The following is a 16,042-nucleotide window of genomic DNA, read 5'->3' as shown; positions in this document are numbered from 1 at the left end:
GATAATGAAACAGAGGGCAGAATGTCTACTAAAATAGTTGTACTATTCGCTCTATACCTCAATGGTCCCATGATAGTGAATGAGCTGCCTAACATTACATGACTGATTGCTAAGACACAGACAAATGTGCAAATGTGGTCATAAAACAGTTATGTTCCAAATCAGGGGATAGTGTTGCTCAAAACAAATTCACAGGAAACACGCTGGCACTTTCAGACAGAAAGCTTGTCCTTGTTTAGACATGAAAGCCAGGAGAGAGAGAGGGATTGGCTTTGAGCTGAAAAACACAGGCCCAATCCTATAATTATCTATACACTCATCAAACACTGGTAAGTACCTCTGCTATCAGCAGGGTAATAGGGGGTGAGGGTCGGGCACAGAAAATGAGAAATGAAAGCTGTGAAATGAAATGAAATGAAGGCTAACTGGTTGAGAGAGGCAGGGAGGGATAAGCAGAGGAGGAGAGTGGGACTTCACCATTCACCGGAACAATGAAAAATCCGGTTAGAACCTCACTCTGAGGTAATGGAGGCTTTCTTTTTTTTAAAAGCCAGTGAAGCTGAAACACATTCTGTTTGCATTGCAGTAAAAATATTTGTGCCAGTGTCTCGTATTGAAATAAAATGCATGTCACAGGCAACACAGTCCTCTGTTCCTGCTCAAGTCCGAGTTCTTGCTCCAGCAACATTTGCTACTCAAGTTCGTTCATCCTCCCCAGTGTATAGCACTTCCCTCCATGTTTAGTTCTTACCTGTAGCCTAAATTAAGTTTCTATTTAAGTCCTAGACTTTTCCTTTGTCTTTGTGTGATATTGTTTGTGAATAGCAAGACGCTACATACTGTGTTCTCGGAGTCCTGAGTTCTTTGCCTTGTAAGCCCACCGTGGCCTTTTGATTTATCGAAGTAAAACACGCTTTGAGTGTTCGTTTCCTCTACCTTGTTTCAAGTCTCGTTTGTGACAGCATTGAAGGATTGCAAAATAAAATTACACAAAAGGATGAATGATCGATGATTCGATATATTGATTTATTTATTGATTGACTGACTATAGAATTGTGTGTATGTGTTACGTTCCACAGGAAAAGAGACCCAATTGCAGACCAAAAATGTAGGATTTATTAGTACAGATGGTCAATCAAAATGTTCAAAAGTCAAATCACAAAAGATCCAAAAGTCAAAGACAAAAAGGTAACACACAAAAGATCCCAAAGTAGATGGTGACAGGGAAATCGAGGAAATGACAGAGGGCAGGTGGGGGTGGAGTCTCAGAACAAAACAGAAAACACATAACGTAACAAAAACACAAGGAGCACATGTACAAACAAACACAATAGACACATGAAAGCCAGAGTCCCTTGAGAAGCAGGGAGGATACTAACAGTATGGGCCTTTGAGAGGGTGAAATACCCCTTTCTTACTGTTGCGTTGCACTAAAATGGAGTCTGACTCATGTTGCCATGTAAGAGCAGAAGAGAGACTTGGACTCGCCCACTTCAATGGTTGCGTCCAACGAGGGTTGGTTGGACCCACTTTAGCCCAAGTGGCAGCACAATTTAAAGGGTGCCTCATTCCTTGAGGAGAAGGTGTGGGAGAAGGAGCACTTACCTGCTGTGAGGAAACTGTGTTTAGCTGAGTAAATATAGTTTGCCTAGTTTGTTGCATTTGGATGATTGATCCCAACCATGTACACAAAATAAACAATCAAGAAATGACCCGTGTAAAATAAATACAAATATATTTTTGTAAGAAAGCCACCATCTTCTGCACCGTTTCAACATCAACTCCAGTAAGTACACATCCCAAAACGTGGGGTGGCTGCCTCAGTCGGGGATGGCCCAGTGTCCGAAAGCCCAATATTCCGAAATCTCATCTTTGTGCGAAGGAAATCACTGGCAGATTGTGGCTATCATAAAAGTATTTTTATCATCTCAATGCAAATGCCATGTGTGTATAATAATAATCTAAATTAAAGTTCATGTTTGTGAAATAAATGCATTTATAAGTTTATGATTGTGTGTTCAATTCATTGGGATGTGCATGTGAGCTATAGTGGTTCACGTTGCTGTGCTGACAATTTCACAACAGCGGGCTGTCGGAATAATGGGCTTTCGGAACATTGCCATGGAACCCCTCAGTCCCTCACGGGGCCATTTAAAGTGCCTAAAATGTCATAATTATAAGTGCTGTCAAAGATATAAATGACAGAATAATGGATTAAGTCAGAACAATTACTGAGTGTAAAAAGAATGTGTTTATGGGTAAGGAGAGGTTGGGGAATCCCTGCATCCAATTTGCTGTCTTGCTCTAGTGGATCCTTCAGGACGAGCAGGAATAGGAGCCAAAGAGGGCGAGCAAGGGGGAAAATGTGTCATGGAGAAAATATAACAGAGCAATAACCATGCTAAAGCTGCCAATGGGAACAGAGAGGTCTCGGGCAAACACATCTGACAGAGGTCACCCACTAAATAAAGCTGCAGTGTTTTTCAAGGGATATGAGACATGAGACTGGAGGTTCTTCGGGGTCATTCAGTGCCACAAAGTCCTTTGAAGCTTGTGTGTGTAGGTGGGTGGGGGTGGTGGGGGACTTACAGGCAACCCACATTACATCATTTAACTTCAAATTATTCAGTTTATTCCCATTATGTGCTTTTATGGAAGATTATCTACACACAATCAAATCACGTAAAAGATGATAAGAATTGAACTCCTGCTCTTCCATACAGTGTTTAATGTCTGCACAAAAGGGGGGTGGGTGGGGGGTTATTGCCTGTGAATCAGCTTGTCACTTTTGAAACCGAGGAAGCCCCGACATGAATGTAGACATGGGGGCTGGGAAAGGGGGTGGGGTGGTAATCAGTGGCGGCTGGTGATTTTTTTTTGAGGGGGGGTCGCAGTTGGGCGGCGCGGTTTAAATAGCACTCCACAATGAGAAGAAAACAGAGCCATATTGCCAACATTGTGGTGTGCCAATCTGCACTCAAATGGTTCAAAATTAGTATTTTCCCCAGTAAATTAGTATTTTTCCTTCAGTGAAATATGTACTGCTGTAGTGGGTGCCACAGGCAAAATTTTGATGTGCACTTGTAAAAGAAACAATATTGAGGCATTCAGCCTACAAACATAGACTTAGTTGTAGTCTGTAAGATGACTTTTTGAGAGGGTCTCTTTTCTTATACCCGTGAATTCGGTTGTCACAGTGTATTTTGGCAACCCTCAGTAAGGCAAAAGACAGATCATTGTCTACAAATTGAGCGAAGTAAGAAGAGAGCTAGTTTAGAAGGAATACAGTCACGTGGAAAGCTAGACGACACCTAGAAGAACAGTGGCAGCAGCAATACTCCTCGAAGTTTGTTGCCATAGGGATGACAACAAATGTCTGTTACAACTTCAGATTTTTGCCTTACTGAGTCTTTTCATTTAGCTCAATCTCTTGACAGAAACATACCTTGATTCGATGGCAATTCTGCGTTAACCATTCGTATTTGTGCAAACAAAAAAAGTTGTTTAATATTCTTTCAATAGGGTTCCATATTAAAGGCACCCAGTGCAACTTTAGAGGCAAAAATAAACATTCAATTTCTAGTCTTTTTTACACGTAGTAAGTTTCAATAACTCCATACCATTACATATCGACATTCAAGGAGCAAAGATGAGACGTCGTTGTGTGGTGAGAACTGATAGAAAATCGTAAACAACAACAATCTTTATTTATTGGTGCCACCACTAAATAAAGCAGGATTCCCGTCGGGTATTCTCTGAGTTTTGCACATTCCCAATCGCATGTGCGCACTTAAAATAAAGTTACAATGAGCCGAGCTTCCCTATTGGTTTCCGTGTCGCTGCATCTATAATAACCACCAATCAGCAAGCTTATCACAGCGGTCAATGTAATCAACAATGGCAGCCTGCGTGTTGGTAAGCAGGAGGCCAAATTATGACACAGTTTTGCTTATTTCTCGAGTTACCGCAAATATTCTACTAATTGAATAATATTGCAAGTTGGCCCCAAATTTGTATGATGAGTCATCATATTTGTATAGCCGTATTTCAACCGCATTTTCGTATTTAGTAGCCTACGGATCAATTCGTACGAGTCGGCATCACTGACAGGTTTTGAGTAGAATATTCAAACAAAGCTTTATTTGAAGTACACGCAGTGCTCAACACTATCCAATAAAAACTATCAACAAACTGTAACTTTGGGCATAAGAGGTTCAGAGCAGTTGGGTTGGGTTTCAGAGGTTTACAGAATAAAACAGGTGCCCACACATTCACATTATCTGGTTAAGATGGCTGCGGCAAGATTCGTGCTACGTACATTTCTGGGTGAAGTGCTTTAGCTAATTCCCTTGTTGTAGTCCAGAGTGTTTCAGTCCCAGTACTTTGGAACAACAGGAAGGGAAAACAAAAAAATGCATAACTCACTGAACAGCCAGCTAATCAGCTCCGGTTAGAATACAGGCTGGAGGAGAAGCTCCTCCCGCGGTCAGTGCTCATCTGCTGAATTTTTAAATCCGGACGTTCTGGTCTTTCAGTCTCTTCTCATCGACATCTGATCGTCGATGAGAAGGTGTTCCACGTTTTCAGTCGCCATACTCACAGATTCAAAGTCTTTGCTAGCTATGTTGCTCTTGTAGATAGGCTATGTGAGACTTAAATGGGATGTGAGGGAATCATAAAGGTCTCTGATTTGACGAGTAGTCCAGTCGCGTAGAAATTAGAAACACTGTCATTGGCTGGGGGGGCAAAAAATTCGGTCTCCCGCACACATTTAACGCGTTAAAACAGTACATTTCTTATTTAAATTATTTGATATATAATGTTTTTTGACATGTAATTTATTTTTTTTTCATCTCAAAATTGTAGGTGGGTCAAAGACAAATAAGGGTTGGCAAGATGCCAATTAAAAAATATGTTTTAAACCTGTCAAAAAACAACATGCCCAAGGACTGTAAGAATGTATATTTTGCATTTCTGTCGGTTTCATAGTATTTGATATGACATTTCTACCATTTTTCACCAAATACGGAACTAATGGCCCTGTATGTTGTCAAATGGTGTAACCATTACACAAGTACAAGTATTTAATATTTCATCCTCCTAGATTTTATGTATGTGTAGTCATGAAAACAAGTAATTGATTTTCAAATATCACATGACATTTTTTTTATTATATTTATTATAAAAATTCAGATTAAATTGATGTTTTATTGTACTGAGCAAGACATTATGTTATAAACATTAAAGTTTTCTGCATATTCCATGGCCATTTGGGTAAAAATGGTTTTAAAACACATTATAACAGTGTAGTGGAATACTTAAGTGTCATCCATATTAACTTTTTTGTACAATATGATATTTTTGTGAAAAATACTGGTTACGCCAATTGACATTAATCGGTTACACCAAATGACCATACTGCTTCTACAGCCAAAGAGCAAGCAATTGACACAGAAAAACACATAAGTAGTTGCCATGGTAAAATGTATTAGATGTTTTAATATATCCTCATGTTATTTTTCATATTACATTAAAAACATTAACCAAAACAATAAAGAAACAGGACCAAACTGATCAGTCGATGCAATACTCTTGAGGAGGGCCATCATCCGCTGACGGATTTGGTTGAAAGAGTCAGCATGTCTGTACTACCTTTCCTGTCTTTTGGCCAGGCCATTGACTGAATGCCTACCAGATATGAGGCATACCAGCCTATGGCAAGCCACTTTTTCTTTGGTTGAAAGTGGCATCTGTTAGGGGACAAGAGGATAGAAAGCTTATTGTTTGCATTTACATTATGTCCAGACCTATATCAAAATTCTGTCTACTTACATACAATATATTATAGAAATGTGAATTTAAATGTATGAATGAATGATAAATAAATAATTCAATAAATAAATAAATACAACTAAACATACAAAAAAATGTATCTATCAATAAACTTCATGGGGAAAAAATCATATTTAAACCTGCTGTTAATATTGAACCGTAGGAGTCGCTATTTCAACTATAAGAAATTGTATAATCAGGATCACAAATAAAGCTTTTGGCCCTAAATTGATCAAATCGGCTTCAAACAAGAAGATGTCAAATGGTGTAACCGGTTACACCATTTGACATTTCAATTTAAAACCAAAATCTGCAGGCATTATTTAGGATGACTATGTCAACACTTAACATTGCTGTGAATATTTTAAAACATATTTTACATTTAATATAATCTCTTTGATTATTATGGTTTATTTATATTTTTACTGAGGTCATACCACTTGACATGTCACCTGACCATGGTTGAAAAACACTTAATTATGTCACATTTTAGAGAGAGTACTAACCTTGACGTGTAGCAGTTAGGTTCTTCAGGGGTCTTCTCTGTGACATGATCTTCTGGCACAATATTTACAAAATGGCTCCTAAAATGCGGTTATACCACTTGACACACAAGAGGTTGACTTGGCAGACATGATTCCCCATATTAATTTAAATATTCCGAAAAATGATGTTACATAACTATTATTACGTTTTAAAAAGTACAAGTGTAAGATTATGCCAAAGTATATCAGAGGCTATTTTGAAGAGAGTTTCACAATTTTTTAGCAAGTTTTATTACTTGGTACTAAGTTTTATGGTTACACCCAGGGCCGGATTAAGACATTTTGAGGCCTGGGGCTAATTACCAGGATGAGGCCCCTATATCACCCCGACACACATCGTGACACGCACACAAACCCACGCCAGGTGCACTGTCACATCAGTGTTTTAAAGTCCACAGAACCACTCTATAAATATGATCAGTTTAAAGCCAAGGATAAAATGTATGTATGTAGTAGACTACACTGTAGACAATAATAAACCAATAATGCAAATGTATACATATTTCCATTCATTCAAAATCAAAAACAAGGCTAAATAGCCAGGGAATGAAATAACGAATTGATTAAGCATATGCCTATTAGTGAAGCAACAGCTTGGCTCCGCGCCCACGTTTCTATGCGAGAGCACCGACGTGCGGTCAGGGGAGGGGAGGCAGAGCTTCACCTGTCATCATTAAAGTAAAAAAAACAAATAACGATCAAAGGAAATAAATATTTTCTACTGGTCTGTGATATAAATGTATTTTCTGCATGATTCCAATCATTTCGAGCAGTTTTATAATCAAAATCGCTGAATTTGTGCATGTCCTGTTCAAACAGACAGGAGACAGCAAGACGATGAGGCAACGACGAGCTGTGCTTCATCTCAGATTGCGCAATACCTCACAAACTGGACTGAGTGTAGAACCTATTTAGTCCTGCTGATCTGACAAAAAACCTCAGCGAAAACCTCTACACTAATATTTGACCATGACTGCGAAAATGGAAGATTCTATAGCTAAGCTAAAACATTTCACTTAGCTATGTCTAACTGGCTTGCACATAATTTGTCTATAATTTTCAATGAATTAGCCTAATCTGCAGCGATATGCGTGAGGATAAGAACTCATACATCTTCAATTGCTGAAAGAATTTACGTTTTATTAGGCCTATTTAGATGGAACCGGGAAGCCTGGCTTGTTACCTGCATCATCGTATTTGAAAGCGCGTTATTACAAGCGTTTATCCCTGTCTTAATGATGTGGTGCGAACCAAAGCAAAGTTTAGAAATGTGAATTAATCTTCTTCAGTCTTACTTTGCACTTGAGGGCTTTTGCGATTAGAAGGTCACGGTCCACGGACCAGTCTTTTGGCCCCACTCTCGTGCTTTCTTTGACCGGACATTTTCGCGCATTATAATTTGTTTCACTCTGAATGTTTCTAATGTTATGCGCGGTGCTATGGGGCGCCGTTTGTAAAATGTTGCACGTTCTAAAATCCTGCTCAGTTTTGGCACATTTAGCATTATAATACGGGGGAAAAAGCAAGACAATATTCACATGTCAACTTTTCAAACATTTAGAGAGAAATTGTTGTTTAAGTTGTTGTAAATAAATGTTAATGTTAATGTTAAATGTTATATGTAAATGTTATATATATATATATATGTAAATGATAAATGTAAACGTAAATATTAAATATAAACTTAAATGTTTAATGTTATATATAAATGTTAAATATAAGTGTTAAATGTAAATGTAAAATATAAATACTTAAATGTAAACGTAAATGTTAAATGTATATCTAAATGTTAAATGTCCGAATTATGTTCAGTCTACATTTAAGATTTGGCGCCAGAACATTACAATATTTACGGTAATTCGCTCGTGGAGCGGGATGTGGTGTTGGTTGCAGCACTTGTTCCCAATGTAGGTCGGTTTTGGAGAGCCGCCCTAACGCCAGCTGCAACAGCTTTCTCTATAATTAAAGCTAAATCTAATTAATTTGGACTTGCCATCTTGTTGTCTTGTCGTTATCTCGTGAATAAAAGACCGCGCTTCTCTCCATTCAAAAAACCCGTTGCTTCACGAGCGAATTACCGTAAATATTGTAATGTTCTGGCGCCAAATCTTAAATGTAGACTGAACATAATTCGGACATTTAACATTTAGATATACATTTAACATTTACGTTTACATTTAAGTATTTATATTTTACATTTACATTTAACACTTATATTTAACATTTATATATAACATTAAACATTTAAGTTTATATTTAATATTTACGTTTACATTTATCATTTACATATATATATAACATTTAACATTAACATTAACATTTATTTACAACAACTTAAACAACAATTTCTCTCTAAATGTTTGAAAAGGTGACATGTGAATATTGTCGTGCTTTTTCCCCCGTATTATAATGCTAAATGTGCCAAAACTGAGCAGGATTTTAGAACGTGCAACATTTTACAAACGGCGCCCCATACGGTGCGGTGTCGTTGACTCACTCGACATCGGGCGACCTGAGGCCAGTGTTGCCAACTTAGCGACTTTGTCTCTATATCTGGCGACTTTTCAGACCCCCTTGGCGACTTTTTTAGCAAAAAGCGACTAGCGACAAATCTAGCGACTTTTTTTTTTGTCATTTGGTGGATTTTTGTGTTGACAAAGCACTGAAAAAGCATCTCACATATCCTGTTATGCAGTTCATGTTACAACTGATCTCACGAGAGCTGAGAACAGCGAGGGCTGTCATGGTCTCCTCTCCACTCACATAGCGCAGTCTGACGAAATAACAGCAACATATTTGAACTTTGTATTCGCGGGAAAAATATTAGTGTTACCCCGTCAGAATTGCATATTCTGCGCATCCGCAGCTTATTTACATATTATGCAAATTAGTTGATTACGTCATCTAGCGACTTCTGGCGACTTTTCAGAGCGCTTACAGCTACTTTCCTCACAGAAAAGTTGGCAACACTGCCTGAGGCCCCCCTGGTGGCGAGGCCTGGGGCTGCAGCCCGGTCAGCCCATTCGTTAGACACGGCCCTGGTTACACCACATTGACAATTTTACCATTATTTTCTTAATATTCCTCACCAAAATGGATAAAACCAGAACTTTTAGAATTTGGTCTTGAAGAAAATAATGTTTCAAAGTGATTTGATAGAATATTCTCAAATGTTAACACTTTTAAATGTATTTCATCCTCATGTTCACAAAAAAATTGACCCAGGAGGGGCGGCGCCCTGTATTTACGCACCGCCACTGACCAGAACTGAACTCTGACCTTGATCAATGTGTATGCCATGCCCACCAATGTAACAAACAGAGACAGCCATTTCTTCACTTCGAGCTCTGTCTTTTAATCATTAAAGATCTGGAACATTGCTTTGCATCACCCTTATTTTTAAAGCTTTTGGTTCTGTGCTTTGCAGACAGTCGTGTGTCATTGGTGTGCCAGGAGACAAACTAAGGACAGAAGTGCATGTAAAGGCATCTGGACACTTCAGAGGGGCACGAAATAGCTCAAGACACAAATTGCTCATGTGCTCCAAATCTCCTGGGCGCAGGTGTCAAGTGTACTGGGCAATGGGAATGATTTATTGTAATGTATTTCATGTGTATTATGAACTGGACTGCTTGTTTGGGACCTTGGGGAACGGGGTTCATAATACTATGCAATGGATTAATGGACTGATGTACTTTTATGTATTGTGTGCTTTCCTTTGGGTGTGTTGTAATGAAAGAGACGTAGGGCTGCAAACACTTGCCGATAATCTAATCGCCAATTGCATGGCAATTAGCGCGATGGACTGCAGGTGGAAAAGCTCACGGGGATAGGTCCCTTTCCTGTTGTGACGCCCCGGCTCTGCTATGCCGTTAGGGGTTACACCTCTTCCTACCACTCTGTGGTTCTATGTGGTCATGTCAGCTTGTTATGCTATGTTCAACCTGTAGGAGGAACTGGAGAGCACAAGCTGTTGATGATGAGGGGCGGGGCTCCATGCCAATGGCCATCCCTATATAGAGGTGTCCCGGGAACCTCACACCAGAACTCTCTTCTACTCTAGCTGGACGTTGGAGCGCTGTCTAGATGTCTGATGAAGGATTCTCATTGCTTTAGTTATATGCATTACACATAGTCTTCCGTACTGACTTACATGACACTTTACTTTACCGTCCATCTCACTTACTGACTATTGTCTTGTTGTTAATAAATGTTAATTGTTTAAAACGTACCCGACTGTGTCCTGTCTTCCCTGTGTTATGGCTACTCTGAGCTAAGTAGTCATCACACTGTATAAGATGGCAGTGCAAATGATGGGGAGGGAGGACTGACGGTGTATACAACACAGGAGAAGAACGAGAGGCGGAGATCCACACAACTGACACTGGAACTGGCGAGTCAACAAATGAAACACAACGCAAGCTAAGTATTCCCGAAAGGGATGTATTTGTTTCTACCCTTGTTGTATGGGTACCAGGGAATATGCAGCCTCACAAACTGGCATATAGTGTACCTCTCCCTTGTGTTTTCAGATGGTAAAGACGGATCGAGCGAGGATACTGGTGACTACTCCGGACGCGGTGTATTGGCTGGTTCCGATGCTGACTATTTAACGTTCTACGGTTACCTGACAAAAGGAAGTTTGTCATTGCACTCAACTTGTTTATTGGCTATGAGTTCAGTCTGCTTAATGGCGTATGAGTTTGCCTAAAGCATTCGTGTCTTGCCTTGTGTTTCCTGCAGTCTGGAACTTCCTCGAGGTGGGCGGAGCCGCACATAACCAGTGCTATTACAGGAGTGTTCCCCAGGGACAGACGGTGCGCAGACCAGTCTCTGTGTTTGAACAGCAGAGGCGAGTGCTTGCTATACTGGCCGGTAGTGACTGCACCCCTCGCCTACTCAAGTCACGTTGCTGACTGGATGGACTGCCTTTGACATTGATTTGAATACTGGTCGGTGAGGACAGACCGACCAGTACCCACTTATATTTTCCATTACTTCAGGCTGTGGGGGAAGAGCAAGGAACTGATAAGTGTGTGGGCAAAGCTCACTATTGTTTAGCTGTTGTGTGGCTGGAGACAACTTCCCTCTTTGCTGTGGGGTGTTGCACTGCTTATTTGCTGTGTTGCTGTGACTTTGCTGTGGGCTTTGGGCTTAAACCTGTTTATGCATAATACCTGTAGCAGGTACCTTGCGGTGGGGTGAACACTGTTGTGTGGGGGGCTCTCTGGTTAAACCATAGCTGGCCAAGGGGTGACTTGGCCTAGCACGGGGTTCCAAATACATATGTTCTGTGCCACAGTCTTGTTTTATATAAAATAAACCTTTTTATAAGCCTACTCTGTTTTGTGTATTGTCTGTGACCTGGGAGGATCAGTGACCTGAGCGTGATTGCTAGGCACGACACAGGCATCCTTGAGAACATGGACTCTCTACAAAATGAAGGAAACCCAACCGAAGTTTAAAACCTCTCCTTCTGAAGAGTCCAGGGGCCCTTAAAGGCACAATTTTTAGTTTTTAGTGGCAGCTATTAGTAGAAATGGAATAAAGTATTAATGATTATGTTTTCATTAGTGTATAATCAACATGTAACTAGGACTTGTTGTGTTTTCGTTAGCGTAGAATGAGCCATTCCTATCTATACATTATTCCAATAACCCTTTTTGAAAGTGCAACATGTTTTGGTTGTAGAGTTAACTTAGAACATGCTTTTTTTGTACATCTTTCCTAGTCTGAAAAACTGAAACAGAGACTATTGTGGCTTCTAGATTCCATGCTATTTTTTTCTGTGGAGTTATGGTATGTCTTACGAAAAAGGCTCAGGTGAGATGGCTGGCACTAAGGCTGACGTGAGTATCAAGTGTTCTCTTAAGGTATTTTTAGCTTAAGCAAGGTCTCCTATGTTCATGTCATGCAGAGTGTTCTCTCCACAGGCAGCCTCTCTTTCTTTCTCTCTCCTCTCTCATTCTATCGCTCTATCTCCCATCTCTTTCTTTCTCTCTCCTCTCTCACTCTATCTCCCGTCTCTCTTTCTCTCTCCTCTCTCACTTTATCTCCCATCTCTTTCTCTCTCCTCTCTCACTGTATCTCCAATCTCTTTGTCTCTCCTCTCACTCTATCTCCCGTCTCTCTTTTGTTTCTCTCTCTCTTCTCTCACTCTATCTCCCGTCTCTCTTTCTTTCTCTCTCCTCTCTCACTTTATCTCCAATCTCTTTCTTTCTCTCTCCTCTCTCACTGTATCTCCCATCTCTTTCTTTCTCTCTCCTCTCACTCTACCGCTCATCCAGCTGATGATTGATGACTGAAAACCACAGGAATGCGGAGGCCTGGAATGACAAACAGCCTGACCCAAATAAGATGTTCGGAACAACTCACAATGAATCCCCAGCTCGAGATTTTAGAGAGTATAATAGAGAGTGCAGAGACCATGCTTTCACAGCTTGAGAACATCTAATGAATAGAGTGCAATTCAATGAGGTCAGGTGACATCTATTAACATAGCAGCGACGAATAGACAGGATCAAGGGGTATCCCTGGGGAAATTCAGCTTGAGACAGAACAGAAAAAGTGGGGCGGTGGCTCTGGCTGTCACAAAACAAGACTAGATCCTTATTAAACACTACACTCCTCCCTTTTTAGATTAACACTCCACAATTAAATTTGCAAAAATACAACAAAACATTCTGCTTTTAAGAACCTGTTTGAAATTGTACAGTGGTTGCATTAGTACAATTTTTTTTTTTTTTTTAAGAACAGTCCATAACTTTGTTACAGCCATCTGTAAATAGGACAATTAATTACAACTCCAGTCTTTTAGGTGGTGCCCTGGTTCTTTCTGGGTAATGCCTTGGACCCTGTGGTGTCTTCTCTGGGGACACACTATCCTTTGCAGGCGTCATAGTCTTCGGTGTGTCCTGAACAGGAATGAGCTGTGTGTTTGATGGTGTACCTGGTGTTGGGTCTTGTTGGTTGGATGCAGGCAGCTCAGAGGTACTGTTAGGCTGCACGTTCAGTAACTGATCGACATGATGTCTCCATGTCTTCTCTCCAACATCCACCTCGTACATCAGTGGTCCATTTCTTGACACAATCCGTCCCGGTGTCCACTTGTTTTCTCGATAGTCACGAGCCAGAACTTGCTGTCCAACATCAAAGCTCCTTGCTGCCTCACTTGACAATGTGTTGAATTGTTTGTTCTGCACTTCCCTCCGCAAGTTGGGTTTTAGGAGGTCAATGCGAGCTCTCAAAGGCCTGTTCATAAACGGCATTGCTGGAGTTTGATTTGTTGTTGAATGGACAGAGTTCCGATACACAAAAAGAAAGTTGTCCACTTTATGCTGAAAGGTGACGTTTTCCTTTGCCATGGCTTTGATTGACTTCTTAAAGGATTGAACAAACCGTTCTGCCAACCCATTTGTTGCAGGGTGGTGTGGAGCTGACTTGAAATGCTTGATGCCATTAGTGATGTGTCGTTCGTGAACGATTCGTTCATTTTGAACGAATCCTTACAACGACTCGAGAGTAACGAGTCCTCTCAAAAAAAAGATTCGTTCTTTTTCTCGTTCATGACCGCGCATCGGGACAACTGGGACTGTTGCATTGGCTAAGCCAAGGAAACAGAAATGATTTGTTGAATGCAGGTCACGTAAAAATGATCCAAAGACCCGTATCCAAGAGACCCAGTCGGAAAAAGAACGAATCATTTCTGTTTCCTCTAGCTGACTGTACTGAGCCTATGCAGGTCACGTGGAAAAGGATCCAACGATCCATATCCGGCAGATGAACGAATCATAGATCCAAAGACACGGTTGTCAAAAGAACGAATCATTGAACGAAACAGAAACGTTTGGCAAAAGAACGAAACATTGAACGATCCGGCAAAAGAACGAATCATTGAACGATCCGGCAAAAGAACGAATCATTGAACGAAATACCCATATCCGGCAGATGAACGAATCATAAATCCAAAAACACGGTTGGCGAAAGAACGAATCATTGAACGAAAGACTGATATCCGGCAAAAGAACGAATCATTGAACGATATCCGGCAGATGAACGAAACGTTGATCCAAAGACGGTCGGGAGGTGAACGATTAGGTCATCTGCCGGATACAAGTATTTGGATCATTTTTCACGTGATCTGCATAGGCTCAGCATGGGAAGCTAGAGAAAACCGAAATGTTTCGTTCATTTTGACTGGGCTCTGGATATTTTTTCACGTAACCTGCATAGGCTCAGAAGAGGAAACAGAAAGGACTTATTAACCTAGTTCACTTCCGAGTGTCTATGGTTAGTAAGACGTGAATGATATTCGTTCACAAGAAATAATTACAGGTTTAGTTATTTTAACTTTTTAAAACTTTACTTACAGTTCAGTGCAGCGTAATTGTTTGCCGTGATCATTAAATGCTTATGTGATAATAAATGACCATTTCATCCAAACTTTCATATAATATTATTTGAATGCAGGAATTAGTATCTGCTGGTTTACATGTAGTAACCTCCATGAAAATATGATACGTATTTGTAGTGGACGTATTTACGCCAGTGAATTGGCTATAAAATTTAAAAATGTTGAGTAGCACCCCCCCCCCCCCCCCCCCCCGTTAAAATGAACGAGTGACTCGAAAAAAGATTCGTTCATTTTACTGAACGAGATTCAAAGATTCGAGTCGGTAAAATGATCCGAACTTCCCATCACTAGATGCCATTCATCTTCATGAGAAGTGTAAACTCGTCTGAAGTAAACTGTGGACCAGTATCGCTCACAATGACTGTGTTCCGAATCGACCCCTTAAGCCCTTCGAGCCCCGACTTTCAGGGGTTAGGGGGCCACACTGACAAAATCAGCAGAATGCAGAGCACTGAAAATGCCCGTATCATCCCCTGAAAACGGTCAAAATATGTAGTGTGATCTGATGGTCACTACTCGCCCCAAGGGGCCATCATCTTGGCTACGTACAGAAGAGGAGGAGCCAAAGCTAGCTTTTCATTTTATAACGAAAACAATGGCGGACATGATGGTTAACAGTGGCTAAGGTGGCAGAGGCTGTAGATCACCAGGCTACAGACCGTAAATGTATATATCAGCAGTAATTAAACAAACGTACTGATATTAAGTGTATTACTAACATGCCATTATCAAATTAAAGCCAGTATTTTGGTTGATTTCACGATGTATAGGCTACCGACAGTTAGCATACCAAGCTAGGTAGCATTACCATTAGAATTGCATGGCAGATATGCTAAGCTATCGGGCTATTCCCCCACCCAGTGCCTGTGGCTAGTCCGAAAAAGGTCCATCTAAGTAAACGACAGATGGCTATGTCAGTCATTGGACAGTGTTTAACAATGGTACTGATATTAAATGTACTACTAACATTAAAGCCAGTGACATCAGTGTTTTGGTTGATTTCACGATGTATAGGCTACCGACAGTTAGCATACCAAGCTAGGTAGCATTACCATTAGAATTGCATGGCAGTTATGCTAGATAGCTGGCTATTTAGTTTTCCCGGGAATCGCGAGCAGATTTGCGTCCGTCACTTCCACCAGGTGTTCTATTTGATAAAGCACCCCCTGAGCGATGGGGAGTGCACTGTAGATGTCAGGACCCTGTACTACAGGACCCTGTATTACAGGGGTTAGGGCATAGGGGTCGGAAC

This window comes from Sprattus sprattus, assembly GCF_963457725.1.
Source record: "Sprattus sprattus genome assembly, chromosome: 17".
NCBI classification, from domain to species: Eukaryota; Metazoa; Chordata; class Actinopteri; order Clupeiformes; family Clupeidae; genus Sprattus; species Sprattus sprattus.
The sequence above is the reverse complement of the archived record's forward strand: the minus strand, read 5'-3'. Positions refer to the sequence as shown.